The 13,029-nt window shown below is 38.0% G+C and overlaps 2 long non-coding RNA genes across 3 annotated transcripts in view; both read left to right on the forward strand.

The window, feature by feature from the left end:
• LOC131782772 (uncharacterized) overlaps window positions 1–13,029 on the forward strand; it is a 73,359-nt gene that overhangs the window by 4,551 nt on the left and 55,779 nt on the right. The gene's annotated exons all lie outside the window — the stretch shown is intronic.
• Window positions 2,136–5,335, forward strand: LOC136281331 (uncharacterized). Its single transcript, XR_010717682.1, has 3 exons — window positions 2,136–2,354; window positions 3,409–3,556; window positions 4,646–5,335. It is a non-coding gene; the product is annotated as an uncharacterized lncRNA (long non-coding RNA).

Raw genomic sequence — 13,029 nt, forward strand, 5'->3', positions numbered from 1 at the left:
CAATGTTTGAGTCATGCATTATGTAATCATATTCAAGATACTTTGTGGATGGGGAGAGGAGATGTTGGAGAATAGTTTTGGCAAAAACAACACCATGGGGTCCCTGAAAGGGATAAGTTCTTTTGCTCTTAAGATATCTAAATCAACTCTCTTTACTGTCTGTCACACAAGTGTTATGAAAATATCTTTGAGAATATGTTGTTCAATCAATAAATATCCTCTTGTCTGAGGATTTTCCTTCCTATATTACATTGCTGTTTGACTGTGAATTGGTATTGTTATGAGAAATTAGAAAATTGATCACTTTTGAGAGTGCAAATTTTAAGCTTGATCCAGAGCTCAAACCACTTAATAATCATCCCTTAATTCCTTGTAGAGCAAGTCAATAATTTTTTATCCTTTTTCATTTCCCACAAAGATCTGACAAGTCTGAAGAAAATGAAGACTACAGAGTGAATAGAAAAGAAGAGTATAAAATTGGGAGAGAAAAAGAAGGAAGAGAAAATGGGAATGTCAACCGTCACACAACAGAGCAACCATCAAAGAAAAGAAAGGAAGACTTCTCAGAATCAAAGTCTGTGGTTAGAAAGTCTTCCCCTGAGAAGGAAAAGGTTTGTAAGCCTTTTGATTACCATACTTTATTGTTGCAAAATTAATCATTACTATCAATGCATTAAGCTGCTACCCCGGTACTAGAATGGATTGGATCTGATATGATTGCATGTGTTTGATAAGTGTTATCAAGCACAGTAACAGAACCAGTAACATTTTATGACTAAATTTGTTTTTGTATGAGATCCAAAAGCTTACTCAAACATGTGAACTGGTGGTACATTTGCATGTTGTATATACATTAACCTGTCCTACTATGACAGTAGATGGTTTTAACTCAGATGCACATTACTAACAATAATTGCAACAAAACATTACTTACAATACTAACACTTCTCAAATACTACAATTACTGTACCTAGAATTTATACTGAAAACAGTAACTATAGTCACAAAACTTTCAGTTACATTCTTGGTGACCTTAAATTTGACATTCTGGGAAGATGCTGCCTCTTTGTCTCCACTATTATTTTAAAGCAGCAGTGTCTTTCACCATCAACATTCCTATTTGGGACAACTCTTGCCTGAACTAGACAACTCTCAGTTGTTAGAATGTTTGATATACATGCAACTTTTGTTCACTTCAAATTTTATCCATGGACATTTTAGGAAGTACCAAAGACAACTCCTGAAAGCAAACTGGCTACCAAAGCTGCCACAGTTCCAGAGACTCTAGTAAGAGACTCAAAACCAAGTCCAAAGAAAACTGTTACTCCAAAAAAGGATGAAAAAAGATGTTTGTGAGGAAACTCCAATCAAAGGAACACTAAAGCTGTCAAAATCAGAGGAAGTGGTTGAAGTTCCACCCGCATTGGAAAAGAAAAAAAATCAGGCTACCATAGTTTTATGGCGAGAGATGGTCCTAGGACACTTGGTTCAAAGGAAATCCCTCAGGTAGGTTTTGAAGTCCAAGATCTGATTGTTAATTCTCCCCTCTAGCTGCTAGATGTTTTCCTGTAAATTAATAATGAGAATTTCTTATTACATCATTATTAAAAGGTTTATTTTCAGGCTTCCTTTCTACCTATTCCCTCACATGTAAAATGTATGCTTTGGTTGAGCCTTTTACTCCCAAGATCTCTATAGTAATTCTCCTAACTGTCTGCTGTACAATTCTTGTGACATTGGTTGAGAGAATTTGGTCTTAGATCAACTAATAATCCCAAGATTGATATTTGTATTTATGCTCATTCTTGTCTGCATGATATTGTATCTATATTGTAAGGAGAAGTTCTGTCTTGGTCACTCATGGGAGTTAAAGGGTTATATGAATTATATTTTATCCTTTTACTCTCAGTTGTTTTACAAATGTTGGATCAATATCAGTATCTAAGAAACTGCACACCTATCCCTCCCTTAATCCAACATTAACTGTTATCAGTTGACTGTTGTTGGGTTAGGGGAGGGGTAGGTGAGCAGATGTTTAGATACTGACATTGATCCAAATGTTTATGTTGTATCCTCAGAGGTTTTTTACTTTTTCGCTATTTATAACTTTTCAGTTTGGACGGTATTAACAGGTTTTCAAGGGAAGAATTAATTATTTGTCTGCACCTTCTAATCATGCTTGCACTTATTTGGATGGACTGACAGTTGTTATTAAGGGAATCTTGGAAAGTATTGAGAGAGTGGAGGCTGCTGATTTGATTCAAAGATGTGGTGAAAAAGTTACCCAATCAGTGAACAAGAAAACAAGTTATGTCGTGGTGGGATGGGATCCTGGAGAGAGCAAACTATCTAAGGTACATTGTAATGCACAGCTCAAAAGAGTAAAAGAAAAAAAAAAGCACCATAAACACCAATATATAAGCTGCACCTTTTTCCCTAAATTTTTGTAACAAATCAGGGGTACAGCTTACTCTGAAGTCACTAGGGAAACTTGCCACAAATTTGTATTAATTAACACAATTCATTGATGTCAACAATGAAATTTCATAGGAGCCACAGGCTAGTGTGCAACTGATAACATAATTTGTTCATCCTCATTTCCCTTCTTCCATCTACTTTTATCTTTCTATGGGTTTGTCCATTGTTCCTTGCTGTCATCTTTCTAGCAGTCTGTCTGTCTGTCTGTCTAGCAGTCTGTCTGTCTGTCTGTCTAAAGGGGGTAAGTTTTTGAATAAACTGTGGTGCTGCATCGGTGGGGAGATTAACAACAAGATAATGTGGTTTTATCAACTGAGTTGATAATTTAGATTGGCCTTCGTAAAATACTTTCTAAAGCTAATGTTTCAAGCATTAGCCATCCACTCTGAGGAAGGGCTTAAGCTTGAAACATCAGCATTAGAAACTCTTTTTGGTGGCAAATTTACAGTATCACTCAGTTTGTCTGTCTGTCTGCTCTTTTGTGTGTGTACATTCATCCAATTACTGTCTTTCTATCTGTCACTCACTCTGCTCTTTCCCTCTGTCCATTCACCCACACCTCAGTTTTACCCTAAAGTCCACCTTGGAGTTCATCTGTTGGTTCATGTATCTGTTCCTCCACCTGTAGACTTGTTTGTGTCACTTAAACTGAGTTACAAGACAGTATAGTTTTTGTTTAATCCTTTACACCCTAACATCAGTATGCATATTCTCCATACTGTTCTTTATGCATTTCCTAATGTGCTGGTAAGGAGAATTTGTTGAACAATCAAGAGGTTCTTCAGTTGATGATCATTTGCTGTATTCTCATGACCTTAATGTTTGATTCAGGGCTGATATTGAAAGGAGAAATTAGATGCTGGTCACTGTTAGGTTAAAGGTTCATCTACATAAGATTTTGACAGTAAAGGTCATTTTGTTTTTGTGCAGGAGAACCAAGAGTGTTATGGGTAGACAAATATCGGCCTTTTGCAGTGAAGCAAATTATTGGTCAGCTGGGTGATAAGAGCAACATGAGAAAGCTGAAGAACTGGCTGAGAGACTGGGAAAAAAATAGAAAGACACCAGCTTTTAAAATGTGAGTACAAGTGTATTCGATTCTCATGATGCTTTTTCCTCACGAGTGATCTAAAAAAACTGACGACCGCGAAGCGGGAGTCCGATTTGTTAATCATGAGTTAATCTACTCTTAATCAAAACTATAACAAAATTCTCGAACGTGATTGGTTATCACCAGCCCGATTTGAGCACTAATGGGACAGTGTATGCGTCATGCTTGTAATTGGACAGTGTAATAGGACACTTAAAGGGACAGTTAACACGTCATGCCAATGTAAGTGGTCATGAGCGCGCGCTCTTGTCTCGCATTTCGCCGAGTTAACTGCTGATATTTTTATTAAAACGTATAACCGATGTCTAGTTTCTTTCTCAAATTTTGAGAAAGCTCATAGCTCATAGCTCATAGCTTCTTTCTCATAGTTTTGATTAATTGGTAACAGGACCTCGTGTCGTCAAATTGTCTGTAATCATGCTGGGGATTAACAAATCGGACTCCCGCTTCGCGCTCGTCCAATTTTGTTAATCATTCGTGTGATTATAGACCGAATTAGACTCCACTCGGTCGTATTAACTTTTATTAATCAGACAGAATTGGACTACACGAAGTCCTTTTACCAATTGTAAAACAACAATTAAATGAGAGACAACAGCGCGCGCACATGACGCGTTCTGTCCACTAACAAAGGCGTGACGTGTTAACTGTCCCTTTAACTGTCCTATTACACTGTCCAATTACAAACATGACACGTACACTGTCCTATTAGTGCTCAAATCGGGCTGGTGATAACCAATCACGTTCAAGAAATTTACTATTGTTTAGATTAGGGTTGTAATCGGATAAGGGAGAGGGAAACTTTGTCTAGAGGGGAGTAAGCAATTCTCCTAGTCACCTGATGCTACTGAAATTAACATAAGCATAGGCAAGGTTAGACCTGTGGCTCTTGTGCTGACTTTACCTCTAACCCTTTATCTCACATGAGTGACCAAGACAGGATTTCTCCTTACAATATCAATACAATATCAACCAGACAAGTTGTGAGAATATTTGTTTGGGATATTTTTTCGATTGGGCAAACCAAAAAATTCACTACTATTTGTATTCCAACAGACTGAAATTTCCCAATTTTCGAGAATTCCACGTTAATCAGTCGAACAAAGAGAAAGGAGAGGCAGGACGCGCTCAAGCTCTGAAAGATCTCATGGCCCCAAATTATCAGCTTGGAGATTCTTCAACGCACAACGTGCGTTGAAGAAAGTTGTGTTCCATTGAGCACAGTTTTCTTAGTTATTAATGAACCATGCGTTTACTTCTGGGTTTGCCTCAGTGAAGATAATATCCGTATGAGAGAGGTACACGTCGACAATTACAAGTATGAGGATGAATTGGAATTTTTCATGCAGCTACTGAACAAAATTGCTCTTCAGGAGATCGGTGCAAGAGATACTGTCACAATCGGAAATCCTCCGCTTTGTCTGCGTCTCACAAGCTTTTAGTTCGCCTTTTTCCTCAGTTGCAGAGAAAACGACTGCTACACAGGGTTGCAAAAAAATATTGTCTTGCGCTAGACATTACCTACTTCTGTTCACGGGCTTTATATGCCTTTGTATTCTTTTTCCTTTACTAGACAAAGATAAAGTGTTCTTTGTTTGCTCACGGGGGAGGCCTTAAGGCCTCCCCACAATGTCGCAGGATGCTCGCTTGGAGTGAATCCAATACTCTACGAGGCAGCCAGTAAAACAATGAATAAAGGGGGTAAGTTTCTAAAGAAACTGTGGTGCTGCGTCGGTGGGAGAGTATAGCAGGTAATTTAGTGTTAACAACTAAGTTGAAAACGGAAATTAGCCACCGTAAAGGGTAAAAAAGCTGACGTTTCGAGCGTTAGCCCTTCGTCAGAGCGATTGACACGTCAGCTTTTTCACCCTTTACGGTGGCTAATTTACGTTTTCAACTTAGTTGTTAACACTAAATTAGCCAGTAAAATACTCTCCGTTTCCAGGCTGCTTCACCGCTCATTTCAATTATGTATTCTGGGTTGCTCTCCTCAAGAAAAGGGTGGAACTACTTGTATGAGATGAAGGTAGATCGGGGGTTCTATGAGCTCTGAAACGAGCTCCAGATCACGATCGTTTTTTCGTTGATCATTCATCATCGCGTGGTTTAGTTGCATAAAGCAGCTGATGCGCTAAGATCATCTTTAAAACTCGCGGTTAATCGTCTATTTCACAAATGAGTAGTTTTCTTGAAGAGGCCATTGTTTAGTTTTGGTACCATTGTTATTGAAGCGTGGGGTAAAAACAATGTCGAACTCGAAACGCGCCATTTTCGAAAGGAATTTCGACTAAAAATTTTAAAACTGTGAGGAATGGTGGTTGTCGTTCACCAGTTTTCCAAGTTAAAACGGATTCTGTTTCAGGAGAGATCCATCTTCTATTTCCCGTTCTTGGGTTTTTGGAAGCCGGTTTGAATTTTGAAAAATCGCTTTTGAAATCGGCCTTTCGTCATTTCAAAGGCTCAGGAATAGTCTTTATACTTTCTCAAACTTCCTCTTTTTAAGCTTAAATTAAAGATTAACACTTCCTCTTCAAAAACCCGCTCTTGGGTTTCCCACTTATGGCTTCTGGCAATTGAAAGACCGACTTTTATGAACGCTGCTGCGCTAGTCTTGGCCCTTTCTTTTCCAATTATGGGCTTTTCAAGGCGCGAGTGCATTCAAATCTCCCGCTTCAGTAATAATTAATGTTGTCCAGGCATTCTGCGCGATGCGGTACTTGAAGTTAGTTTCTGCGGATCAGAATTTTTTTTTTATCTGGACTTAAAATGACAGATTTGGCCGTAATGGCTAGGATTTCGTCTTGGTATTTGTTAATATTCTGAGATTTCTTCTTTAATTCTGAATGCGATAAATTATGTTATTTTTTACATGCTGAATGATTCATTTTAAGTATATTGTTTAAACTAATCATCAGGCAAAACGAGCCGTTTGATTTTAAATTTAGTTACTGGCCTACAGAGCACTGAAAGAAGCTCAGAACGAGCTGGAAAGTTGGAGCTAAATGATTTTATTTAGTCACTCCATTTAGACTACTTACTTATTATCTAAGTACAATAAAGTAACATTTGAATGTCAAACTGCGATATTTTCTGACTCTATAACTGCTGGTACCGATCATTGGCAGCCGTTCTTCAGGATCTCACGCGACGCACTTCTTTAGCACGTTATGTGACAGATAGGATGTTTTGTCGCATCTTGTCGTTTGAAGCAGGAGCGCACCTATGTCTCATTCGCTCAACTTTTGCCCATTTCCTTGGAGAGAGTTATTAAATGAGATATAAACCTCGACATTTTCAGATTTTTTAACTGCTAGTTTAGTTGGTAGCCGTGTCTTTGGATGCCACGCGACGCGCTCCTTTTGCATGTAACGCGACAGTTATGATGTTTTAGCAAAAATCGTCGGAAGCAAGAAAAAAGAAATTATCTTTCCCTTTGGGAGATGGTGCTTTCATCTGTTTATCGAAAGCATCCTCATCATGGGAGGTACCCTAAGTCATTGTGGTTCCTCGAGTGTAGAAAATATTGATTTTTTTTTCACGATTGCACACTTAACTAAAAAGCCTGTTAAAAAATCTAAACTTTCTTAAAACTGAGGAGGGCCGACCAAGGAGAACTTTTTACGGCTTACGGTTAAAATTGGGGCCATTTCTCTGCTTCAGATAACCCAGAATAACAGAAAATAACGCAGTGTAGGAAGGAAAGATTTTCAAGGTTAATTTTTCTACAACTAAGGGTTCAGCTTTTTTTTTGGAAGTAAGGATCAACCTGGGAGAGACGGGCATGAGGAGAGCGTTGTCGCTACGCATTCATGTTCTGTTCAATTTGAGATGTTTAATGAAGCCAACGCAAAAAAGTATATCTTGCGAGATATTCACCGACGCCAAGGTGAGCAGGGATAAATTTCCTTCCCTCTTTAGTACCTTGTACCGGATCCGAAAAGTCAGTAAGCCCTGATATTTTGACTTTTCTCAAAAATAGCGATCACGTAAATGTTTCAGCAGAACATCTCTGCTAACGATAGCGTATATTACAATCATTTTAGAAAAAGATACATGGGAAGGGGGAAGGGGGGAAGGGTGCGTCGAGGTTCCGTTTATCCCCCCGGTTTGTGAGTGTAAAGAGCTACGTGGTTTCATGGGTAGCATCACAGGACGGATTCTCAAGAATCCTAAAGCTACGATTTCAAAAGGTAATTGCTGGACTTAGACTTCTTTCGTCTTCTTAGATTTTCTCTTCGTGCTTCATAACTCTACTCCATCTACCCACGGCTGAGAGGGAAAACACTGACCGCATTCCATTTACTCTTACATTTCACCCTCACAACCACGCAGTTAAATCTATCATTCTTAAAAATTTTAAATTCTTCCAAAACGATTCGGAAACTGGCGCTATCTTTTCGCACCCCCACTTATTTCATTCAAACGTGACAAAAACATAGGCAACTTTTTAGTCAGTAGTTCATTTCAAACCAATGACCAATCTGGAACTTTCAAATGCGCTCGCTCACATTGCAAAACTTGTTCTTTCATTAAGATCACTGATCACTTTACATGTACCTCCGCCAATGTGATTTACTGCGTAACTTGCACTTATTGCAATAAGTTATACATCGGCGATACAGGAAGACGACTAGGTGACCGATTTCGGGAACACCTTCGCGACGTGGAAAGAAATGTCAAGGACGCATTCAAACCAGTCGCTAGACACTTTAATCTTCCTAATCATTCTTAACAGCATATGGCAGTCTGCGGCCTTTCCTTATATCTAGGCAGTTCGGAAAGCCGTAAAACACTAGAACAAAAAATTTCTCTTCCAAATCGGCACCCTTAATCCCCACGGAATCAACGAGCGCTTCTCATTCAACTAGTTTATTCCTGTTTTCTCGTCACCATATCCCACTAATGGCGTAGCTCCACTTTCTGCATATAAACACACACACAACCCACAATTCCTCCAATCGCTGTGACGAAGGGCTAACGATCGAAACGTCCGCTTTTTTTACCCTTTACGGTGGCTAATTTACGTTTTCAACTCAGTTGTTTAAATTACCTGCTATACCCTCCCACCGACGCAGCACCACAGTTTCTTTAGAAACTTGCCCCTTTATGGATATGAATAATGTTGATTTTTCTCTCTGTCTAAGAAACGGCATTTGGCATCTCTTTGGTCTCGTCACGCAACGCCCTCTACTCCCAGTGAGTGAGAGACCAAACAACAGCTGCGAAGGAGACAACAGTAGGCGTGGCACCTATGAATTTTGTTTTTGCTTAGAGATTTTTAGACAATAGAGACGATAGACCACAAATAGTGTGAGTTCAGATAAATTAGATTTTTTTCCTTTCTCTTAAGGTTAAGTAGTGCGACATTTTCGTTACTTTAAAAGTTATGCTCCTTTTCTGTTACAAAACTGAAAGCGTTAGGAACACGAAGTGTCCCATCTCAAGTCTCCTAACCAAAGTAATAACTCTTGGATGCTACGCATGGCTATGTTTATCTTTTCTGTGAGCAGAACATCAATTAGATTCCAACACAGTAATGACTATTTTGTAAACAAGAAAATGTTTCCACGCCCTCCGGTGACATATGAGAACTGAGGTAACCCTTACTAAACTCGCTATAGAGTAGTGCTTGCTATTATGTTCACTGCATTGCATTGAAATAGGCCCCCCTACAACTTTACAATTCAAACGATCGGATATTATAATAGAATACAATAAACATAAAATTGATTCCCCTCTGCGAAGAACAATTGAGTCTGCGGGTCTTTTGTATTTGTTTTATAAAACGATTATTGACATGCATCTTAACCGACGTGAGTCACAAACTCTTCACAAAAGATAACGCACTTCACATCATCACGCGTTATTATCTAACAAAGCAATGGACTGATGATTCTTTGCAGTTGATATTCACCATCATTTTGTTCAATCGATAAATTAACTACATGAAAATAGCTGATAACTGAAAGTTTTATAACTGTTGTTATTCGTAATACTGATAGTAACGGTGTGATGTTATTTATGAAGTAGTGGCCAATACCGCTGATATATAATATTGCGTTTTCAGAAAAAACGTCGCGTTGACGTTCTTGTCAGTTGGTTGAGGTTGATCTGTTTACTTGATTAAAAACTGTTTGGTTGAGTTTCTTGTTTGTGCTCATTCGGAGTTAAGGACCAACACAAACAGAACCATCTGCACCTTTCCTGTGCTTACAAGGTTTAAAACTAGACATGTTTGTCGTGAAAACGTTCTCTGAGATTGTTTCAAACATATTTCATTCACAAATGTAAGGGTAAACTTGATCCTGGCTGTCCGAAGGTTTATATAAATTCTCTCATGAGTATCACAAACGTTCGCAAAGAATGTTTTTAGTACACCTAAGCGTTTCTGATGCCTTTTAGGTTACTCAAAATAATATTAAACTTATTCTCCCTTTGATTCCCATTTTTATAACAGCTGCAGTTTATGTTTGATCGGTGTCAATTAATACCATAGATCTTTCTTCACTACGGCGTCCGCAATCTCTGACCTGCTTTTTTGAATTAGATAACTTCATATCAGCTAAGATTATCCGTAAATTCATGTAATTTTGGTAGTTGAATTTCCGAGTAATAAATTAGTTCCTCATTGAACTGACACCTTCATATATTTACAGTCATGTAATGATGCTGATGATGGATTCGAGAAAGTATTTTTTTACATTTAATTTTAATAACAAACGATAAGCAACAAAACCCTTTACGTCACTGAAGCAAAAATTAGAATTAGGCAAGGTTTTAAAAGTGGAAATCAGGGAAATCATAATAATGGCACCGTTATCCTTTGACTTTTTTGTTTTGCTATCCAACTCATGTTTTAGATCACGAAGTCTGTGACTGGATATTAGCGAAATCAGTCAGATATTGTCTTTTTTTCCGTTCATTTTAAGGTACATGAATGTTATAATTGGAATTAAACTGCCCTACTTGTTCCTTGCAAATCCATCAACAAAGGAAGGATGAATGTAGAAGAGGAAATGAGCAAATAAATTGATTGTTATCTCAAGAACAACATTTGAAACGATGAAAAAGTTTATTAGATTTCGAGTTAGACTAGTACTAATGCTTTAATTGCTATATGCCCTGTAACATCTACCCATGATTTTTATTTCCTTCCTCAGGGAGCAGACGGAGAAATTTAAATAAAGTACAGCATCTGTGCAATTTACCAACCAGCTGAACAAAACTTGTTACACGAGGGAAACATTTTTAAGGATACAGTGGACCCTCGCGAACGTCCTTCGGACAGAATTTTTAAACGGGCCATTTTAAGTGGACCCTGATAATTAATCCGATCTTTCGTCTAAGCACGTCGAACTTTCAGCACCTATCTGAAGAGGAGACGTATCCCCCTTTTGACATCTTATCGTAGTGGTGGCATAAAACGATAGCAACTAAGCTATTGTGTTCCTGTCATCCTAAATATGGCTGCCAAAGCTGTTGTGCAGACAACCATGACGCAAATAACATGACCACCGCATGGATATCTCGCCTGTGTTATTTGATCTTTGATTACTTTGCACTATATGGAATCTAATAGGCTTTAGGAATCCAGTTTATAAGAGATCCTACTCTGATTAAGAATTAAGAGTTTAATGCAGACATCTTTAGAGTCTGTTTTGTTTTGTTTTGTTTTGTTTTAATTAACAGTGCCAAATAACCGCCGCCTCTCTGTTTCGTTTGGCTGAATTTCACAAATGGAAAGTCAAGATATAATTAAGGTGGTACTTACCTAGCGCACAACTTATTAAAAAAGGTTTCGCACACTTTGCCGGATTTAGTTGTACTCATCACACAATTCAATCATTTGGCATTATGCGGAAGGCGATTAATATCGAGAAACTAATAATAATGATAATAATGATAATACAAAGATTCCAAACTTTTGCTTTAATGATTAACAAATAGTTTAGAAAGGACATGTGTAGAGTTTGGTATCTTTTGTTATCAGAGTTCCGTAGGTTTAAAATGGAAATAAATATTTCATAAATTGGAAAGTCAGTTTCGACAGTTTCGTAGCTACAGCAGAACAAAGGGGAATAACTAGTGTCGTACTTACCCAGCACAGAACATATTAAAAGGGTTTTGAAAATTTTGCCGAATTCAGCTCCATTTATCATCTACTTCATCATGCCCAAGATAAGCAAAGGTTGCTCTTAGGATCTATCGCTGCACTTAAATTTGATTCACCCCGCTTGAGAGTTTTGAGTTTGCGACGTCCTCATAAAACGCTTTGGTGCGAGTTTGAATTTGATGCAAATCATGATCTGTGATTGCATATTCATGGCGTTAGTCTCCATTTTTATTTTTCTGTCAAAGACGGACCAATAGACAAAAAGCAACTTGCACCAGATGCGGAGCATTGTTTTCTTAATACAATCGAAAAACCTCACGGCATTAAGACACTTTTTGTAGTTGAAGTTTTGTAAAGAAGCAGCTTTCTGTTTGAGCTCTGCTAAATGAAAGTTTTCTCGAATAAACTTCTTTTTATCGACTGGTAGCTAAAGCTATTACGCCATCTGTTCGTATGCATAAAATAATGGAAATGATGATTATTTATTCATCTCGCCTATGACATGCCATACGTTTCAGTTGGTGGGTCTATTTAATTCGTACGCCTTTAACTTTGATGGACGAACTCGCTCATGTGTCAATTAACACGCATTATTATCATGCAAACCATCACTTTTGTGTCAAAATGTTCGAATTACAACATTTTAGAAGGAGCGGTGAGGTCAAAAGCTCTTTGTGCGAGACGTTCTTGGGTCATAATGATGTGCTCTGTAGGCGAGACATTCTACTCTCCCAGTATCTCTCCACGCTCATGGAATAATTGATTTTCTATTCTCGAATATTCCCGAGTTAGCTGCGATCTATTTAGTCAATCGAAGCTTGAAGCGTTTTGACCTATCGCATTTGAGCGGTGTCGAGAGAAATTTTCTTGTATAGTCCAGAAAAATTCTTATTTTTACTTCTTCCGTCTTAATCGTACGCTTCGTCATTCATGTTTGTTTATAAATGGGTTTGACGTAACCTAGACTGTTGCAAACTGTCACACACATCTACATAATCGACTCCTTCTCTTGCTTGTCGAAATTCCTCTTCAGTGTTACGTCTCCGCTGTCTCCAAGCCCATGGAAATATTCCACATTTCTGTCGCTGAGCTTTTTCCTTTAAATAGTCTACGCCGCATAAATGTTCTTTAATCGTTCTTTAATAATGTATGCCGAATAGTTTATAATCTCTTGGTTTATGCCATTTCCGCCTAACATTGCCCCAATTTAATTCCAAATTAATCGTTGTATTTTTGATTCACAACGATACTCCTTATTTTAGGAATGTGAAAAAAAATGGTTAAATGTAACTGACCCACAAAAGATCCAGCCATAGGGGTTTTTTCT

The sequence above is a fragment of the Pocillopora verrucosa genome, chromosome 5 (assembly GCF_036669915.1).
Source record: "Pocillopora verrucosa isolate sample1 chromosome 5, ASM3666991v2, whole genome shotgun sequence".
Taxonomy (NCBI): Eukaryota; Metazoa; Cnidaria; class Anthozoa; order Scleractinia; family Pocilloporidae; genus Pocillopora; species Pocillopora verrucosa.